The sequence below is a fragment of the Amblyomma maculatum genome, chromosome 2 (genome assembly GCF_055883805.1).
Source record: "Amblyomma maculatum isolate TAMU_Amacu chromosome 2, ASM5588380v1, whole genome shotgun sequence".
NCBI classification, from domain to species: domain Eukaryota; kingdom Metazoa; phylum Arthropoda; class Arachnida; order Ixodida; family Ixodidae; genus Amblyomma; species Amblyomma maculatum.
This window is the reverse complement of record NC_139345.1, coordinates 115,015,378-115,035,910: the sequence shown is the minus strand read 5'-3', so window position 1 is coordinate 115,035,910 and position 20,533 is coordinate 115,015,378.

Genomic DNA, 20,533 nt, shown 5'->3' with positions numbered 1-20,533 from the left:
TACTACTACTACTACTACTACTACTACTACTACTACTAAACGAGGGCGTTACTAGCGGCCGTCTGTGTGACTGCTAACCATATTGCTGTACTCATGCAGGCATTTATAGCCCCGGTTCCGTCGACCGGCGCAGGACCATCTTACCCAACGTAGCACGTACGCTGCATTCTGAAACGTGGCCGCAGAATAATCTGTGCAAGTAATTAACCAGGAAAATCGCGCATGCGCGGAAGGCTCACGATGCCCCTCCAGCAACCTGATAAAAGGAGCCAGCGACAACCATGGACACATCAGAGCGGGGCTGGCAGCCGTCTTTGCGACTGCTAACCATATTGCTGTACTTATGTAGGTGGGCACACACATTCGTGTGTAAGCTGATTTCATTGTACTTTACGGTTGCTGCACTGCTCTGGTGCCTCTTGTTATTTGTGAAGCATTTGCGGAAAACTTGTTAAAATGAGGGACGACGGGCTACACACCTTGACAACTTTGCCAAGACACTCGCAGACGAGGCTCCCAAAAGGATTAAAGAAGTTACTAAGGTTCTAGTGGAAATGCCTTCTAAATTTATGGAGGTCATGACTGAAATCAAGGTCACAGTAAACAAGTTGAACTCATCTAGCGATGCTGTACAGACTGAAATAGCAGCAGTGAAGGAATCAATAGGTTTCATGAACCCAGCCTTGGAGGTCTTCAGCACAGAAGTTGAAACGATGAAGCTAGAACTCACAGAAATAAAGGAGAACAATCTGGAATTTTGGGCAAAAACAAGAAGCTGACAACCGAAGTGAAGGAACTAAAAACACAACTGGTTGAACTGAAGCAATACAGCAGAGGGAATAACATCGAATTGAAAGGATCCCTGAAACTGATAAAGGGAACCTCAGCAGCATGATGACTCAGATAACTTCACCTACAGGTTGAGGTTTCTCTTGAGAAAATTGACGTGATACGCAGTGTTCCAACCAAGTCAAAGGTATCTTCCAATGCAATTGTGAAGTTTAAGTCAAGGTCCCCTCGTGAAATAATCTTGTGAAAAAAAAGCAGGCTAAATACTTTCGTGCTTGGCTTCCCAGAGAACAGTCCCGTTTTTGTCAACGAACATTTTTGTCCGGAAAAAAAATTTTGCTCGGCAAACCTATTGGAGCAAACGTGACAGAGGCTGGAAGTTCGCATGGGTGTCTGAAGGCAAAATCTTGATGAGAGAAACTGAAAGCTCGAAAGTAATGCACATACCTTGTGAAGATGACCCGGAAAAAAAATGTTTGATTGCCAATGCTCTTGTGTTCTTAGTACCTGTTTGCTCTTGCAATCTCTTTCGCCATAGAAGAAGATAACCTGTTAAGGAGCGACAAAAAATACGTGAATATTTTACTCTAATATCCACAGTGTGAGGAAAAACCGGAACCTTCTAGTGGCATCTTTGAGGAGATATTCCCAATCTTTTGATATTGTAGCACTTACAGAAACCTGGCTGCAAAAAGATGAGAAAGTTATGCTTCCCGACTATGTTATGCTATCTCATCCGAGAGAATCAAAAACCCTTGGTGGTGGTGTTGCCTTTTTTCTCAGAAATGATCTACCTTTAAGTAAAGCAGATATCTCCGCGAATTGGGTCTTCGCGCCATTATTTACATCATGGTCTACCTTTCTCATTTTTGGCACCAGTCACCCTCAGTCATACAGACATAGAAACACTGTTCATAAAGCTGCCCGATTCATTCACTGTTGGGGTTATTTACTGTCCACCAAATACACGCCTTTTGTCCTTTCTTGATAAACTGGAAGGGATTTTTGAAACGCTTACTACACACTCAGAACGCATAATTATTGTTGGCGACTTCAACGCTGATACAAGTATTGAATGCCGCACAGACTACGTGAACCTGTTAGCATCGTACAATTTCATAAACATGATTAATACACCCACGCGTGTAACTACCTTCTCTTCATTTATTATTGATCATGCATTAACAAATATACCGACTGGGATAGCGCTACGGTTTGCAGCGAACCCATCTCCGATCACCTCATACTTTTTGTTGCTGTTGACACTGACATAAAACTAGAGCGTGAGAGCAAGAAGTTCGTGCCTAAATTGTTTATGCCCCACTGCATAAAATGTATTGGTCGTCAACCGCAGTGTAATATACCATGATGCCGTCGATACAGACACGCTTTCCTAATAGACACGCTTTCGCTAATGGTTACCGATTGCAGCAGAAATATTAGTGTTCGTTCTTACGAAGCGCCAATATGCCCTTGGATGACTGAGCCAATCCTCGCTATTCTGAAAGAAAAAGGTTCGTGGTACCGCAAGTGGAAGAAACAATAAGATAATGTTTACTACCTAAACCGACATAAGAGCTTGCGCAGTAGATACGTGGCGATGATGAGGGCACGAAAAAAAAGCCTATTACGCGCGCCTCGTTCAACATGCTTCCGGCAATTCACATATGTGCGGAAAATAATAAATGAAGTCGCTGGCAAAGCCAGTTTGCGCCGTGTTCTACCGGAGAGAATATATCGCAATACTACAGAAAGATTTAATTCCTTTTTCACCAATATCGGCCCGTTCTTGCTTGCTCAACTTCCTGAGTCACAACAACAAGATGCTGCATCCAATCCAGTTTTCAGTACTTTTGGCGTGTTTGAAATCGAAGCCGATGAAATTGCATTTATTATTCTCAGTTTACAAGGTGATAAATCCGCCGGACGGGATGGCATTTACCCGCGCATACTTAAAGAAAACTCTGATATATTGGTACCCATTTTATGCAAACTTTTTAAATCATTCATTAAAATGTGCAAAGTACTCCTCAGCATTACAGATTGTCAAAGTTGTCCCGTATATAAAGATGGAGATCGATCCAACCCGTCAAGCTAGAGACCCATTTCTGTCCTAAGTGGCATTAATAATATTTACGAAAATATTCCATCCAACAATATATGCAAATTCTTAGAAAAATATAACTTACTCTATCAACAGCAACACGGATTTCGAAAACACCATTCAACGGCATCTGCAGTCCTAAGCTTGACTCAATTAATTAATACAGCATTACATAAAAACAAACTGGCCGCCGTGGTATTTGTTTTTTTAAAGAAAGCATTTGATACCGATCACGCTATTATGCTCAAAAAATTAAACCATTATGGATTCCGCGGTGAAGTCTACAACTTATTTTCCAGTCACATCGAAAACCATCAACAAGCTTTAGTTATCAACAACATTGTATCATATTTTCAATGTTTACAGTTCGGAGATCCTCAATAACGATAATAATAAAATTTATTATATCATTTTTCCAGTGCAAATGCAGGCCTGCCAAAGCCTCCGGAGGCTTGAATGGCAGTGCCCGGCAGTAGACAGCATATAAGCCATGCACCAAGCAGACCTGTAAAAACAGCAAAAAAGAAAACGAAAAAGGCAAAAAAAAAACAATGAGAGAAGAAAATGGACTAAAAAAAGCGAACGCAAAAATGTACACACGCAGGTGAGAAAACATGTAAAAAACATAAGTAACAAAGCTGTGTACTGGAATTAACATCTTAATTTCACAAGACAATCCTTCACTATCTTTTTGGAATTAGCAGAAAAAATTTCTTTGGGTAACCGGTTAAGAACAGAGGGAACATAATGCTTTCGAAGACGCTCGCCATAGCGTGTACGCACACTAGGCACGAGAACACGATCGCGACTTCGCACACCTTTCCGGATCCGCAACGATCCGTTTTAGGGCCCATGTTATTTTCGTTATACTTGAATGACTGACCGGAGGTCCTAAGTTGCTCTGATATTTTAATGTATGTAGATGACACTGCATGCGATAATAGCTACAGCTGACAACCATGAGGATTTAGAAGCAAAAACAAACGTTGAATTGAAAAAAAATTTAGACTGGATTCTTATCAACAAGCTAACGATAAATTCAAGCAAAACCAAATAGATAGTATTAGGTCACGAGAAAAAGTCATTATACAGACCAAGTTAATATTATCATTACCGACCATTCAGTTGAATCAACAAAGGAACCGAATCATAACACGTAATAATCATAATCATAGCCAAATCATAACAAACGATCCGAATCATAACACAAAACAAGTATACCGAGCCAAGTAAACCACTTTTCCAATTATCAAATATGCTGCTGCTGCTGCTAGTTGCTGCTGTTGCTGTTTCCTGCTGTTGCTGCTTGCTGCTTGCGGCCGTGGCTGCTGCTGCTGCTTGCTGCTCCTGTTTGCTTCTGCTGCTCGCTCCTGCTGCTTCCTGCTGCTTGCTGCGTGCTGCTGCTGCTACTGCTGCTGCAGCTGGTGCTTGCTTCTGCTACTTAATGCTGCTGCTTACTTCTGCTGCTTAATGCTCGCTGCTGCTTGCTGCTCGCTGCTGCTGCTTCTTGCTGCTGCTTGCTGGTTCCTGCTGCTGCTACTGCTTGCTTCTGCTGCTTGCTGCTGCTGATGCTTTCTGCTTGCTGCTGCTGCTGCTTGCTACTGCAGCAGCAGCAAGCAGCACGCAGTAGTAGCAGCAAGCAGCACAAGCAAGCAGCAGCATGCAGCAGAGCAAGCAGCAGCAAGCAGCAACAGCAGCAGCAAGCAGCAAACAGCAGAAGCAAGTAGCAGCAGCAACAGCAGCAGCCGTATCAGCAGCAGCAGTAGTAGTAGTAGTAGTAGCAGCAGTAGCAGTAGCAGCAGCAAGCAGAAGCAGCAGCAGCAAGCAGCAGAAGTAAGCACCACCACCAGCAGCAGCAGCAGCCACAGCCGCAAGCAGTAAGCAGCAGAAGTAAGCAGCAGCAGCAGGCGCAAGAAGCAGCAGCAAGCATGAGCAGAACCAAGCAGCAGCAGCAGCAGCAGCAGCAGCAGCAGCAGCAGCAGCAGCAGCAGCAGCAGCAGCAGCAGCAGCAGCAGCAGCAGCAGCAGCAGCAGCAGCAGCAGCAGCAGCAGCAGCAGCAGCAGCAGCAGCAGCAGCAGCAGCAGCAGCAGCAGCAGCAGCAGCAGCAGCAGCAGCAGCAGCAGCAGCAGCAGCAGCAGCAGCAGCAGCAGCAGCAGCAGCAGCAGCAGCAGCAGCAGCAGCAGCAGCAGCAGCAGCAGCAGCAGCAGCAGCAGCAGCAGCAGCAGCAGCAGCAGCAGCAGCAGCAGCAGCAGCAGCAGCAGCAGCAGCAGCAGCAGCAGCAGCAGCAGCAGCAGCAGCAGCAGCAGCAGCAGCAGCAGCAGCAGCAGCAGCAGCAGCAGCAGCAGCAGCAGCAGCAGCAGCAGCAGCAGCAGCAGCAGCAGCAGCAGCAGCAGCAGCAGCAGCAGCAGCAGCAGCAGCAGCAGCAGCAGCAGCAGCAGCAGCAGCAGCAGCAGCAGCAGCAGCAGCAGCAGCAGCAGCAGCAGCAGCAGCAGCAGCAGCAGCAGCAGCAGCAGCAGCAGCAGCAGCAGCAGCAGCAGCAGCAGCAGCAGCAGCAGCAGCAGCAGCAGCAGCAGCAGCAGCAGCAGCAGCAGCAGCAGCAGCAGCAGCAGCAGCAGCAGCAGCAGCAGCAGCAGCAGCAGCAGCAGCAGCAGCAGCAGCAGCAGCAGCAGCAGCAGCAGCAGCAGCAGCAGCAGCAGCAGCAGCAGCAGCAGCAGCAGCAGCAGCAGCAGCAGCAGCAGCAGCAGCAGCAGCAGCAGCAGCAGCAGCAGCAGCAGCAGCAGCAGCAGCAGCAGCAGCAGCAGCAGCAGCAGCAGCAGCAGCAGCAGCAGCAGCAGCAGCAGCAGCAGCAGCAGCAGCAGCAGCAGCAGCAGCAGCAGCAGCAGCAGCAGCAGCAGCAGCAGCAGCAGCAGCAGCAGCAGCAGCAGCAGCAGCAGCAGCAGCAGCAGCAGCAGCAGCAGCAGCAGCAGCAGCAAGCATCAGCAGCATGCAGAAGCAAAGCAGGCAGCAGCAACAGCAGCAAGCAGCAGCAGCAAACAGCAGCAGCAAGTAGCAAGCAGCAACAGCAGCAGCAAGCAGCAAACATCAGAAGCAAGCAGCAGAAGCAGCAAGCAGCAACAGCAGCAGCAGTAGCAGCAGCAGAGGCAGTAGTAGTAGTAGTAGTAGTAGTAGTAGTAGTAGTAGTAGTAGTAGTAGTAGTAGTAGTAGTAGTAGTAGCAGCAAGCAGCAAGCAGCAGCAGGCGCAAGAAACAGCAGCAGAAGCAAGCAGTAGCAGCAGCAGCAGCAGCAGCAGCAGCAGCAGCAGCAGCAGCAGCAGCAGCAGCAGCAGCAGCAGCAGCAGCAGCAGCAGCAGCAGCAGCAGCAGCAGCAAGCAGCAGAAGCAAGCATCAGCAGCATGCAACAGCAGCAAGCAGCTGCTGCAGCAGGAGCACTTGCCGCTTGCTGCTGCTGCTGCTGCTTGCTGCTTGCTTCTGCTACTTGCTGCTGCTTGCTTCTGCTGCTTCTGCGGCTGCTGCTTGTGGCAGTGGCTGCTGTTGCTTGCTGCTGCCGCTTACTTCTGCTGCTTGCTGCTGCTGCTGCTTGCTGCTGCTTCTGCTTGCTGCTCCTACTACTGCTACTACTGCTAATACTGCTGCGTCTACCGCTGCTGCTGTTGCTGCTTGCTTCTGCTGCTTGCTTCTACTACTTGCTGCTGCTACTTGCTTCTTCTGCTTGCTGCTGCTGCTGCTACTGCTACTGCTACTACTACTACTGCTGTTACTGCTGCTGCTGTTGCTCCTTGGTGCTCCTGCTGCTTACTGTTTGCTGCTGCTGCTGCTGCTGCTGCTACTGCTACTGCTGCTGCTACTGCTACTGCTACTGCTACTACTGCTGCTACTACTACTACTACTACTACTACTACTACTACTACAACTACTACTACTACTACTACTACTACTACTACTACAACTACTACTACTACAACTACTACTACTACTACTACTACTACTTTACTACTACGACTACTTTACTACAACTACAACTACTACTACTACTACCACCACCACAACTACTACTCTACTACTGCTACTACTACTATTACTACTACTACTACTACTAGTACCACCACCACCGCTGCCTGCTACTACTACTACTACTACCACTACTACTACTACTGCTACTACTACAGCGACAGAGCTTCCACGTCTGCGCTGATAATAATATCGCTCCTGCTAATGTATCTTCTACCACTACTACTAAGCCCACTCTTACTGTGGCCGTTCATATTACCAGTTCGGCGGTAATTGTACTGTAAACTCTAAAAACTGGCCTAACGTGTTCTTTGTTCTAAAAGTTTTACACTCAGAGTCAGCACTTTCATTGCATTGGCTGTTTTCTTAGTTCCTCCTTTAGTTCACCATTTCCATCCCTGCTATCGGACGAGACAAGACTCGTAGGTTACACTGATGCATAGAAAGAACGCACCAAATTTTGCAGTCGAAGTGGTTCTTTATAAGCTGCAACCTACTCTCTCTATGAAATTCTAATCTGTCTTCAGCTTAGTCCCGCTTTTCTTATTTACTTTCTCTTTTTATCGCTTTGCTGCGGGTAAAGCTTAAGGTCGATACAGCACCTGCAAGGCAGACTAAAAAAGGAGGCATGCAGATCCTAGAAGCCACGTAGTACGGCTCAAATTCACCGTCCCGAGAGAATAAATCGAAAGAACCCGACCACAAAAAAAAAAGCTTGTTTATAGAAGAGGAAGATTATTATATAGTGCATGAAGTAAAAATAATGGTGGCAGAAAAACTAAGATGCTGACGAAAGATCTTATCTCTATTTCCACAATGGTTTTTGGGATGAGCTTTGAATACCTCTTTCACTCACTCCATTACTTTAAAGAGGGCAGCTTTAAGGGAAACAAGAGTACAAAAATTATAAAAGTCTACACGAGTGTACAGCATGGTTCTTCTAACCTAAACACAGTCAAAAAAGATGGCATAAAACTTACCGAGAGAATGATCTCGTGGTGTCTCTGCAAGCTTATAATAACGTCCGCCTGTGTACAGACCGCAATCATTCTAGGGCCTGTTTTGTGCCAGGAATATTAGGTTTGATTGCTGTTAATGGCAGCATTTACTAGGTAATCCTTTTCTTGATTGTTTCATTGACATGCTCAAGCCCTTGGTATCTATTATGGGTTCTTGTTTTTTCTTTTCCATCAAAATATGCAACATTTAGACAAAACCGTCCACCGACTGACGTAAAATGACTGACGTTATTTCATATAAAATATATATTAGCCATGCTATAGTAACATCTAATTAAAATGAATTGAATTAATTTCGAGGATTCAGTGTGAGGGAGTGAATCAGGAGCCGGAAATGCCGATGACCTCCAGTTCGGCGTGTATTGTATACTGGTAATTCATTAAAAGGTGCCCGATTTTTTTTCTTTTTGGGTCAGCACTCTTAATCGAAAGGGGTTGAGAAATTTGACATTAATGAACAAAGGTGATAAAGTCGTGGCCGAGTGGTTTGGGCGCCCGTCTCGACTGCGGGAGGTGGCCAGTTCGAAACCCACCGCCGGACACCCACCGGTAAAATGGGTACAAGCGTCCCCGGCCCGGCGCCCGGCTCTCTCAGGGGTGTGCGTTTGGAAGAGGCTCTGCTAACCCTGCTGTGCTCCTTAGAGGGCTTAAAGTTTCGAACAACTAATGACCTGCAAAGGTCTGGTTCTCACAGGTCGGGTAGGGCAGCAGTCGCAAGGGGCTCCAGGACAAAAAAAGGGCCACATAATGGGCTGTTGCCGCTCAAGGCGGACTTATTGTTGTCCGATGGCGGAACGAATCACTGCCACATCGGCGCAACTATTTGGGCCGTGACCCCTTTTCCCAAGCATTTCACCCCAGAAGAGCCGAGCACCAGGCCGGGGGAAAGCTTGTACCCATTTAAAAACCGGTGGGTACCCGGCGGCACCAGGGATCGAACCCGGTACCACCCGAATGCGAGGCGGATGCTCAACCACAAGGCCACCGAAGCGGTGGCCTTGTGGTTGAGCATCCGCCTCGCATTCGGGAGGTACCGGGTTCGATCCCTGGTGCCGCCGGGTACCCACCGGTTTTTAAATGGGTACAAGGTAAAGACCGCGGTATCTTGGCACATCACTAACTAGAGAGAGACGAGAGGAATAATGGCTGCGTTCAGTTAACGCAGTGACGAGAATGACCTCTGACCAACTCGCCCAAGATACTTCATAATCTCTTTTCGATGTACCAGGAAAATCTGTGGATTTCAATGACGCACCTCTGTTTTCACGAATCACAAGAAAAGTTCATGCTGCACGCACTCCTTGGCCAAGCTTAGATCACACCTGCACTAATGAACCGATTTACTTGCAACCCCAATCGCTTCATAAAAAATTGCTAATTTTGGTGATTTCATTCTGCTCACATTGTCAATTCTTTCCATGCAGCACCGACGCTCTGTATATAGTTAATGTATTTTATTTTGCATTGTTTTGTACTCCCAAAAGGTGAGTTGCGTTAACCCAACTTCTAATGCCTTGGTTGCGAAGTAATTTTCCTAAGAAATAAAAGTGACACCAGGACTGCAAGCAAGAGAAGAAGGTATGTATAGAATGATGTCTCCTGCGGCGGAAGGTATGGAAAGATATACACACCATATGGCTGTCAGACAAACTGTATATATGAAGTTAATATTTAGCTGAATAAATTGCGTTAACCTAAGTTAAACTCTGAACGCAACGCACAGTTAACGGCGCTCTATTATGTGCTTACACAAACTCTAATATGATCATTGACGTTTAAGACAAGACACGCAGTGTTCTTTTCGTCAGAAAAGAAGAGGCTTTCGACTACTCCTTCGCTTGGCTCGTATGATTAAATTCCCTTACGTTTCGACAGGACCGAGACCATTATGCTTGCACAGAACAAATTAACCGAAAGAAAACTGGTAAATGATGCTGAATGCCCTGGAAATTGGTTTAGCTTTACATGTCACTTGTCCAAGATATTATACGGCGAGTTTAAAATTTAGTAGCAGTACAATTACTTTGCTGCTGGTTCTCCGTTTTTCATTGTTATTTCCTATCATCTTTCAATTTTGTTCACTGTTATCACAAGAACAGTACACGCGCCCCGGTTGCGATGATTCATTAGTGACTTGGAGTCTTGCCTTGTGCACGCTTTTTCACTCTTAACCATAGAGTTTCTTACTCTTACCTAGAGGGGAAAGCTGTGCTGCCGTCTATGGGCGTTTACATGGAGTTTCCAGACGGCCAGTTCAGCCACCATGGGCGCTCAAAGCATCATGGGCCGGTGAGCTACCGAGTGCAGAACTACAACTTTTGGCCAAAACTAATGCAAAGATAAACGTTGTTCTACCGTAAATAATGCCCTAAGATTGAATATTGTGACTATAAATTGTAAAGAGAGAGAGAAACAGCATGTCAGTGTGATATTTATCCAATATAAGCGATGGCTCTTTCTCCTATTGGCTTAGTTTTGAGTAGCACAAATACCAATATTTCGCACTTAATAGGCAAACTTTGAAATAAAAAAACATTATAAAAATATTTATGGTTGTGCAATCACTTAAGAAAGTTTTTAGTGGCATTTTGGGAAACAAAAACCATTTATTGGCGACGTCTGCTTTTGAGCCTTCGCTACTATGGCTTTCGCGGTCTATGTACGCACCTTCAGATGATGATGATAATGACGAAAAAGAAACATCGCAGTAACGTCACTCCACGTACCCGAGAAAAACCGACTGTCCCGCAACAAGTAGCACACCAGCCCATGATTCTTAGCGCGCCCATGGTGGCTGAAGTGCAGCGCCCTCAGCTTTCCCTCTAGTTAGTGTAAGGAACTCTATGCTTTTAACTACCATTCTTTCATTTATTCTGAGAACGTGCTACTCTGCGAGGAGAATAGAATTGGAGGAAAAGGGCCAAAGTAGAGGGCAGCAGAAAGTAGTTAAGAAAAGAAGTTATCAAGAGCGAAATACGACCATTTAATTCGGGCCTATAGATGCCTTAGTGACGACTGGTAAACGATAATAAATGAAGTGCTGTGCCCTACAAATGAACTGACAGGGTTCGCTTCATGAAGAATGTGTAATACTGCGATCCAATGAGGTTTTGGAGTTTGCATATGAGACCAAGGTGGCCAAAGTAAGCAAATGTCAAACTCTGAACTAATACCAAACAGAAAAAGTGTAAGCGGAATGGTGGACCGGATTGTATATGAGGTAAGCCATGCAGATATGTTTTTGCGGAAAACATAATCGTACTTGATTTGTTCCATAAATTGTACTCAGTATACCGCCTGCTATTAGAAGGCAAGGTTTTCACGTATTCATTTATATTTAAAGCTGCTTGAGAAGTGCCTTGTCATGTTCAAGTGAGAACTTTTCGAAGGGAAGTCGAAAGGAACGTTTTGATAGTTTACACTCAAGAAAACATTATTTATACTGGTTTTCGAACATTCGTTTTGTAGATGTATAGCTTGCAAATGAATAACTCGTCACTCTGTAGGAATTCCACAAGAATCGAATCCTGCATTGGTCGTATATGCCACCTAAACATTTGGCGCCATTGTATTTGGACTCTTTGGCAGAACTTCTTGAGATTGGCCTGGAGCTCGACAATCCACGCTTTCGTTGCGATTCTCCATTTTAAAAAAAAAACAGTGAAATCCGTTTTTACTATGCTGCTAGAATTCGCAAATAGAATAGAGCTGGCCGGTTGAATTCCTTCTGAAGCATTCACATAAAAATGACCGGGCAGGCCAGTTCCAGTAGATGCCCAAGTAAAGATGCCAGGTGTACATTTTAATGAAGAAGTAAAAGAAAGGCAGTCTTTAAAAGGAACGAATTGCGTGATTTTGTGATGTCCTGTTACGTCAAATGATTAGACGTAACAGAACATCGAGCAGTCGTGCAAGACAATTGCGATGGGAGCCGAAAAACGCGGAAATCTTTTTTTTTTTTTTTGAAGAAAAAGAACGCTGGATATTAGCGCAATTAATTTCATCTTTTACGCCGAAAGAATGACTGTGTTAAAATGGTTCTGGCTTTATCGTGTATATTTTCTTTCCAGGTAGTATCATTTCTGCATTCATGGTTCCGAGCTCCTGTTTGCTCGCCCACATTCTATATGACGCTTACCTGCGCGCACTGTTAATTGCTCCTACTGGCTAAACAGCTAGTGCTGTTCACCAGGCACATGACCCATTATAGGACGCAAGGAATCACGCTTGTGTCCAGCCATAGCATAAAGGAGGCTATGGTCCAGCGCATGATCGGTTTTTATGTTGACAGCATGGTTTGCGTGCAAACATCGCAACCATACGAGGTTGCTTTTTGCTTCGCTTCTTTAGCCGAAGAGCTTTTGGGCATCTCTGGCACGTAACACGATGCTTTTTTTGTACCACAAAGTTGACTCTTTCTTGGAGTGGTGTCAATTTGGAACGTTCGAGCCGTTGCGCCAGCCTTAGTGGACAGTGCAGCGCGATTGCGTGCGCTTTCTTCGCGACAGATCGGTCACTTGGGAAAGAGCATGTTCACTTGCCTCTGGGAAAACTACTTCTATCGTAACATATTGATAACTTATGTATTACATGACGACAGAGGATGAACAAATTGTTCCCTTTTTTCCTTGACAACCTCGAGACCAGCAACAAGTTACGTCTCCACGGATTGCTGCCTCATATACTGCGCTGGTTAGGGGTGAAAAAAAAAAAAGGACAAGCTTGTCATTTTGTGATCTGAAAGCTTTAATACTGTCTGCAGTCCATATAGTTCTAACACCCCAGTAAAGCACTTAACGTGAAGGAAACAACGTCAAAAACGGCGTGTAGCATGTTTTGACATGTCTATATTTGACAGAATAGAAAGATTTTCAGAGAGAAAAGAAAAAAAATATGTATAGGTCATGTCTGACCACCAAATTTTAAACCATTCGTATGGATTTGAATAAAACAATGGGTTTAATAGACGGAAAGTCATCGAAACCACTACACGCAGGTGGACCAAGGGATGCCATGAGTGAACGTGCAGCATGCGCCAAAACACCACATTAAAAAAAACCAAAAAAAAACAGCGTAGCGACGAAACAACACTAAGGAAAACCAGCACAAGAACAGAATATCACGGGGAAACCAGCCCGGTGACAGAAAAGCGCAGTGCAGTACGCTGCAGCTTTGCTCAATATATGCGCACGGCAGAAGCGGTAGTTGTGCAATCCTCGCTTTCTTGGCTTTAGTGCTGCTATTTTATATAATGCAAGCAGAACCTGAGGAGCGCCATGTTCTTTGTGGAACACATAAGAAACTAGCACACATTTAATACAGTGTATCTTCTTAGAATTATGCTTGTGACCGAAAGAGGTAACTTTGCAATTCGATATATTATTAGCGGTCATTCACCAAAATGTTGCACCAATGGATAAGTAAAAACATGTTTGGAGTGCGAGGGGCTCTTTAATGGATATAATGTGGCGGTTGATAATGCAGTCGGCAATTTAAAAAAATGTGTATGCAAGAAGATACCTTATTAAGCAAATCATTAATGTAAATGGGAGATTAAGGTACCGAGCACGCTACCCTGATGCAAAATAGAGACAAAAGAAAAATATTAGAGGTACGATCAGAGAACGGAAATATAGATAACGTAAAAAAAACAAATAAACTATCGGGACGTGCATTATATAAGCCACATACATAACGCATGAATAATTCTAGCATAGAAATGTATCACGCAAAGGCGCATGTTGTGGAAAAATACAGACGTTAGGCTCCAATTGTAAATTCAAGATTAAAATGGCGAAGCCTGCGTTGTGCTGTCCTGTAGTACATTCTAGTGGTGGAAACAAATTGCTTTTCAGTACACTAAGCTTCTACTCAGCTGAAAAGCCGTTGTCTCTCCATCAGTTTTTGCGTGAACAATATTTTTGAGTTGAAACGAAATGAACTGAAATAAAAAATAAAAGCACTTCAAGTGTACCTGCTCAAACATATCAATTTAACTGACATCCACGTTACACTGCTCTGCTACCGCCACTTCTTTATTTATTTTTAGCATGGTACTTATTGCACGCGTTTAAATGCAGAAAAAGCTATATACATTATTTACGAAGTAATCAGCACAGTGAGTGAGTGAGTGAGTGAACTTTATTAATTGCTCGGAGATCTTTTTCTTCGCCTCTTCAACCGAGGCTGACGAGCGGTTGGCGCCCCCAGTCCAGGGCACCACTGGCTTTCGCCAGTTTGCGAGCTCTTGTGACCAGGTAGAGCTGAGCCTCCGGGTCAGAGCTGGCCAGCAAAGCCTCCCACTGTCTTTCATTTGGGTTTTCAATTTTTTGCAGTTGATGTGAGCTGCATTCCCATGTTATGTGGTACAGGGTAGGGGTCTTCCCGCACCACGGGCACTCGTCTCTGAACGTCGTGGGATGCATCATGCGTAATATGTGTAAATTAATGAAGGTGCCCGTCTGTAGCCGCCTCAGATCTATGGCCTCCTCGTTGCTGAGCTTTTTATGCGGCTCCGGATATACTTTCCGCAAGCCTCTGTAGTGTTGTAGTATTGTGGTGTAGTCAGGGTCAAGCGGAATCAGGTCCTCTGTCCCGAGACTGTTGGGCGCACGGTAGGTTGCATGTCCTCGTGCTACCCTGTCTGCGTACAAATTCCCCGTGATCCCTGCATGCCCCGGTATCCACACTAGTGTTTGAGTGTATTGTTTTGTTGGCTCGCTTGTGGAAGAAAGGATTTGGTGCGCTACCTTAGATAATTTACCCCGTTGAAAATTTCTGCATGCGGATTGAGAGTCTGACAGTATCGTCAGACTCTCTCCCGTTTCTCTTCCTTGCCTAATGGCCACTGCGATAGCCACTTCCTCTGCCTCCGTGACTGTACAGTTTTGGATCGAGGCGCTAACTACTTCCCGGCCTTCGCAGTCTGTGACCGTGGCTATCGCCCTCTTTGCGTTGGTTTCGTATAAGGCTGCGTCGGTGAACCTTGACGTGTCTTGTTGGCCGAATGTTTTTTCATAATACTCTGCCCTTGCCTGCCTTCTTCCCGGGTGTAGGCGGGGGTCCATGTTTCTTGGTATGGGCCGAACTCGGTACCAATTTCTGACTTCCCGCGATACCTCTCTTGTCTTGTTATAAGCCTGTAGGTGTGTGCTATATCCCAGTCTTTCCAACACCCGTCTTCCCGTCCTCGTTTGTAGAAGTCTGTTTAGCTGTGACTCGATTTGGGCTTCTGCTAATTCTTGTATTGTATTGTGCAGACCCAGAGCTGCTAGTTTGTGGTTCGGTGTGTTCTTGGGGAGCTTGAGTGCGGTCTTGATAGCCATTTTGATGATGGCGTCAGCTCTGTCTTCCTCTCCTTTGGTCATATTGAAGTAGGGTAGAGCATACGCTACTCTGCTAATAACGAGGCTCCGGACCAGTTTGAGTGTGTCGGGCTCCTTCATCCCCATCTGTTTGCTGGTCACCCGTGCTATCATTCGGGCGACCTGCTGGGTCGAGGTCTTGAGCAGATTAAGTGTGTGTTGACACCTTTGATTCGATTGGAGCCACATCCCCAGGATCCTCACGGTTGTCTTTTCGGGTACTGTCTCCCCTTGCAGCCGGATCTCGAGCTTGTGGCCTTGATCTGTGGGAGCAGAGCGGTTGCCCTTCCCTCGCCAGAATCTGATCAGTTCTGATTTTCTTGATGAGCACTCCAAGCCCCTTTGCTTTAGATATTCTTCGATGACAGATGCTGCTTCTTGCAATTTCGCTTCCTTCTCCCCGAGTGATCCTGTGGTCGTCCAGATGGTGACGTCATCAGCATACATAGCGTGCTGTATGCCCTCCACCTTCTCGAGGCGCCTGGCCAGGCCAATCATTGCCACGTTGAACAGCGTGGGCGAAATGGCTGCTCCTTGAGGTGTCCCTTTGTTGGGCGGGGAGAAGGTCTCTGTTTCTATATTGCCAATCTTGATTTCGGCCGTCCGGTTACTCAGAAAGCTCCTAACGTACTCGTAGACTCTGGTTCCACAATTCGTGTCTGCCAGACCATCTAAGATCGCCTTGTGACTAACATTATCAAATGCACCTTTAATGTCCACTGCCAAAACTACGTGTTCTGCCGAGCGTGGGATACCTGTCAAGACCTCTTCTTTAATCTGCAGGAGAACGTCCTGGGCTGATAGCTTTTCTCTGAAGCCAAACATGGTGTCCGGCATCTGAGCGCTATCCTCTAAGTAATTTTTCAGTCTATTATTGACAACCCTCTCGAAAATCTTTCCCAGGCACGAAGTTAAAGAAATGGGCCGCAAATTCTCTATTGCCAATTTTTTCCCGGGTTTCTGGATCATGATGACCACCGAGTGTTTCCACTGCGCTGGCACCGTTCCTGCTTCCCAATGCTTGTTCATGAAATGCGCCAGTGCCTTGATATTGCTGTTGCTCATGTTCCGAATTATGCCATTAGTGATCTTGTCGTCACCAGCCGCTGTGTTTCGAGTGGCACTTGCTATTGCCGTCCGGACTTCTTCCTCCGTGATCGGCTCGTCCAATTTCGGATTTGGGTCTCCTTTGTAATCTTCTGCGTATGGATATGGATCCTCTAGGTCTACTCCGTAGCATTTGTCGTGGACGGCCTTGATCACATCTTCCTTCGTGCCTGGGAATGTGTGTAGCAACCGCTCCAGCGACTTCTGCCCCTCTCGCTTGGTTTTGGTGGGGTCCATGATGGCTTTTAGAATTCGCCATGTCTTGGAAGTGCTGAGTGTCCCCTGCAGAGAGTCGCAGAATTTGCCCCAGTTGGCTCTCGTCAGTTGTTCAGCGTACTCCGCCGCCTTCTTTGTGATCTCCACGATTTTCATCCTAAGCTTTCGATTGTGCCTCTGTTTCTTCCATCTTCTTAACAGTCCCCTCCTCGCTTCCCACAGGTGGAGTAGATGGGCGTCTATTTCTGGTGTCTCATTTGTGCGTGTCAGTTCTTGCGTAAATCTCTGCTTGTTTTTCCGCAGCGCCCCGCACCAGCTATCAAGATCCTCAATCTCGCCTTGGTCCTCCTCCTGCGCTTCTCTGAACTTGTGCCAGTTGGTAATCCTGGCTGCGCCAACCTGACGCCTGATCTTGTAGGTGTGGATGGTCGTGCTCACTATATAGTGATCACTGCCCAGATCGTTAAGCGTGTTTATCCACTCAACATCGCCACAGACAAGCCGAGAACTCGCCTTGCTCTTACCTAACCCTGCTCCTTCAATTAAGAAACGCAAAATGCATCTGTAACTCCAAGCGCTACTGCAGTATGGGTTGTCCTTTGCGGCTGGGACTATAATTCGCCACTCCCGCAGCGCTGTCCCGTTCTGCGCTGCGCTTTTTGTCGTCTTGCTATTTTTCTTTTCGTGCGTTGTTTTGCCGTTGCATTGTTTTACCGTTACGTCGTTTCTTAGATGCTCCTTTGACGCAGGCTATTTTGTCGGGTGCTGCGCTGTGGCGTCACGCGAATAAAAAGCTATGCCGTATGGAAAGTAGTGAAGAGGTGGGGAAAAGCGGTAGAGAGAAAAAATAGTCACTATAACAAACTAGGCCCCATTTATCTTGAGTGTAATGACGCTTTCAAGCCCGTAACTTGCTGGTCGAGCTGGTTCACAGTGCTTGCAAAGTTTTCTTCTTCGTAATACACCAGTTATACATGTAGTCCAGTGGCGCTGTGCGTGTGTGTGTGTGTGTGTGCGTGTGTGTGCGTGCGCGTGTGTGTGTGTGTGTGTGTGTGTGTGTGTGTGTGTGTGTGTGTGTGTGTGTGTGTGTGTGTGTGTGTGTGTGTGTGTGTGTGTGTGTGTGTGTGTGTGTGTGTGTGTGTGTGTGTGTGTGTGTGTGTGTGTGTGTGTGTGTGTGTGTGTGTGTGTGTGTGTGTGTGTGTGTGTGTGTGTGTGTGTGTGTGTGTGTGTGTGTGTGTGTGTGTGTGTGTGTGTGTGTGTGTGTGTGTGTGTGTGTGTGTGTGTGTGTGTGTGTGTGTGTGTTTGCGCGCGCGTTTGCGGCCGTCAGCACGCTTAACGTGTATGCTCGCGAATGCAAGCACAACACAGTGCTGGCTGATGGTTTTGACTGTTTGCTAAGGTGTCTAAAGGCCACTACCTCCACCGGCCCACACATATCGTGCAGCATGCTTTCAGACCAAACCGCTAGCGCCGAGTGGTGAAAATTTTCTTCCAGGCCATGCGCTCGAGCATTCGTGTTAACCAAGCAGATGACAGTACCTTCTCTGCCTTGTTCTGCGTCTGTCTTCGCTAGTTTCACCTTCATAAGCATTAACAGCACTCTCCTCCGCGTCTCCAGTTTCCTTCTTGGCCTCAAAGCGTACGGCATGCTTTGTAGGCCAGCTGCACTTGCTTACCATATGACAGGTAGCCAGCCGTACAGAAGCTGCAAAGTCTGCTTACTGGAAAATCGCCCCGCACAAAGAATAAAAATAATACAATATTTCGTCATGCTCCCGTACATATATGGATAGGGCCAACAGAGCCAGTCTCCACTCACTCAAGAACGCGACGATTATGCGGGCGAGGATCAAGTGCGAAGATCGACGCTGCGGCGGAAAGGTGTACAAAGTGGCGCTGCTTTATAAATCAAGGTGCTTTATTATGAACTGCTGCGTGTACTAAATGCATTGGATAGTTGTGGGCGATTCCTCTGCCAGAGGGATGCGCACGACAAATACACAGCGGGCCGTATAACAAACATCTTTAATCTCACAGGGGGTCGTCCAGGGCGGTGCGGGGTCGTCGTCCGGGGGGCTGCAGCCTGCGGGTCGTCTTCCGTGGTGAAGCGCCAGGAGCGAAGCAGGAACGAAGAGCAGGAGCGAATAGAGAGCGAGACGGCGGCGCGTGCCTTCCTTTATAGCTCCCTCGCGCGGGACCGGTTATCCCCGAACGAGCGGGGAGAAGGAAACATGCACCGCGCAGGGAGCATTGGGAAGTGGCGCGGCCTTCGAATGCGCTGCGCGCCACGGGCCTTACAGATATGTGGCGCAGGGCCCCACATAGTTCAACATGCAATCGCATAGCATGACACAGAAGTGTTTTTTTTCTGTTTTGAATCCACTGAAATGCAGCTGTTACGAATGAGATTCGTTCCATCGATATTATGCCCAGGAGCCAAATACCATAACCTCTGAGCCACTGTGAACAAATGAGGAACAATAAGCAGTATGTGTTCATAAATTGCTTGTGATGCCCCTTTAAGTGCCACCGAATAGTATCCTTAGAATTTCACGAAAGTATTGATTCTGAAAGGGAAGATTTCGCACGCCGCTGTGACACCTCGCATCATTATATCAGTTGTGCAAAACCGGCTGCACGCTGGAAAGATATGAAAGTTATAAGCCATTTATTAATAAACTTTTGTTTGCCATTTTCTCACATTCTTACGTTTTTAAATTAAAAGCGTACGTCGTTTCAACATCCTCAACTTCCCTGTCACCTAATCACTCTTTCTTTAAGGATGTCAGAATATCGTGTCCTCCATCTTATGCCGCGAATATAATCTTCAATCTCAGTGCTAATCTGAGAGTCAGAGATCGATAGACTTTCCGTTTCCGTATACCGTCTAGCCAACTTACGCATCTCCTTTATCTTCTACAAGAGGTCCCGCTATTCCCAGTTCATTCAAGGAAGACGGGCGAAGAAGATCCCCTTTCATTTGCTCACTCCTAGGACAATACTTTACGAATGGCTTCTTCTCTTCCTAAACGATTTTTTCGCACGTTCGTCCACTCCGCAAACATTGTGTTTAGATATTGGCTTTTGCAAAGCTTCCCCTAGGGCTCATGTAAAAATATTCGAAGGACTGTACAGCGCTTCCTGAGACGGGAGTAAGGCGCAAAAGCAAAAATCACAAGGTGTCCCCAAAAGCATGTTGCTCAGCGAACAGGCTGCGCCACTATCTGCTAACTTCGGAAAGACCGGCCGTTACATAACGGTGCAAGGTCAGGGACTGCAGCCGAGCACAGTTCAAGAACCAAGCAGCGAATGCCCCTCAAAGGAGATCCTTCAGCATTTAGAGTTGACTAGTTTTCATGACGTCGTTGTTAATCCCCCTGTCCTGGTCTGTTGATATAAGAGCCTGGAAGGTTAGAAGCAGATTAGTCAGCGCTTAACTGGTTGAACCGTAAGTATGTCACAATGGGTTGACGTCATCGCATCGGGGAGGGGTGTCTCCTTAAAGAGGTGCTTGACTTTTGGCTTTTTGGTTATTGCAAACTACAGTTGGTTGCTGATCTTTGATGAACGTGTTTGTTTAGTCGTATTCAGTCTAGCGCGGTTTTCTTTCTAATATGACCACTGACCATGCCCGGACTTCAGTACGGAGTTTTGAGGCTGGTACGATTAAAATAGTTTAAATGCAATCCATGCAACCCCTCTTTTCTTCAGTGGCTTGGGCCATCCACTCATCAAGGCTACTGAAGGCGCACAGAACGTTTTTCTTTTCTGTCACCGCGCCGACAGCCTCTTTTAGTCTGTAGACAGGAGGGCACTAGTCACAACACTTCGACTACAATACCGGTTTCCATTGGGCGAACAGGAGCAAGAGCAACGAGCAGACAGAGCAGCGCACGAGAGCGCTGGGGACCGCGTTCTCGTCACCCC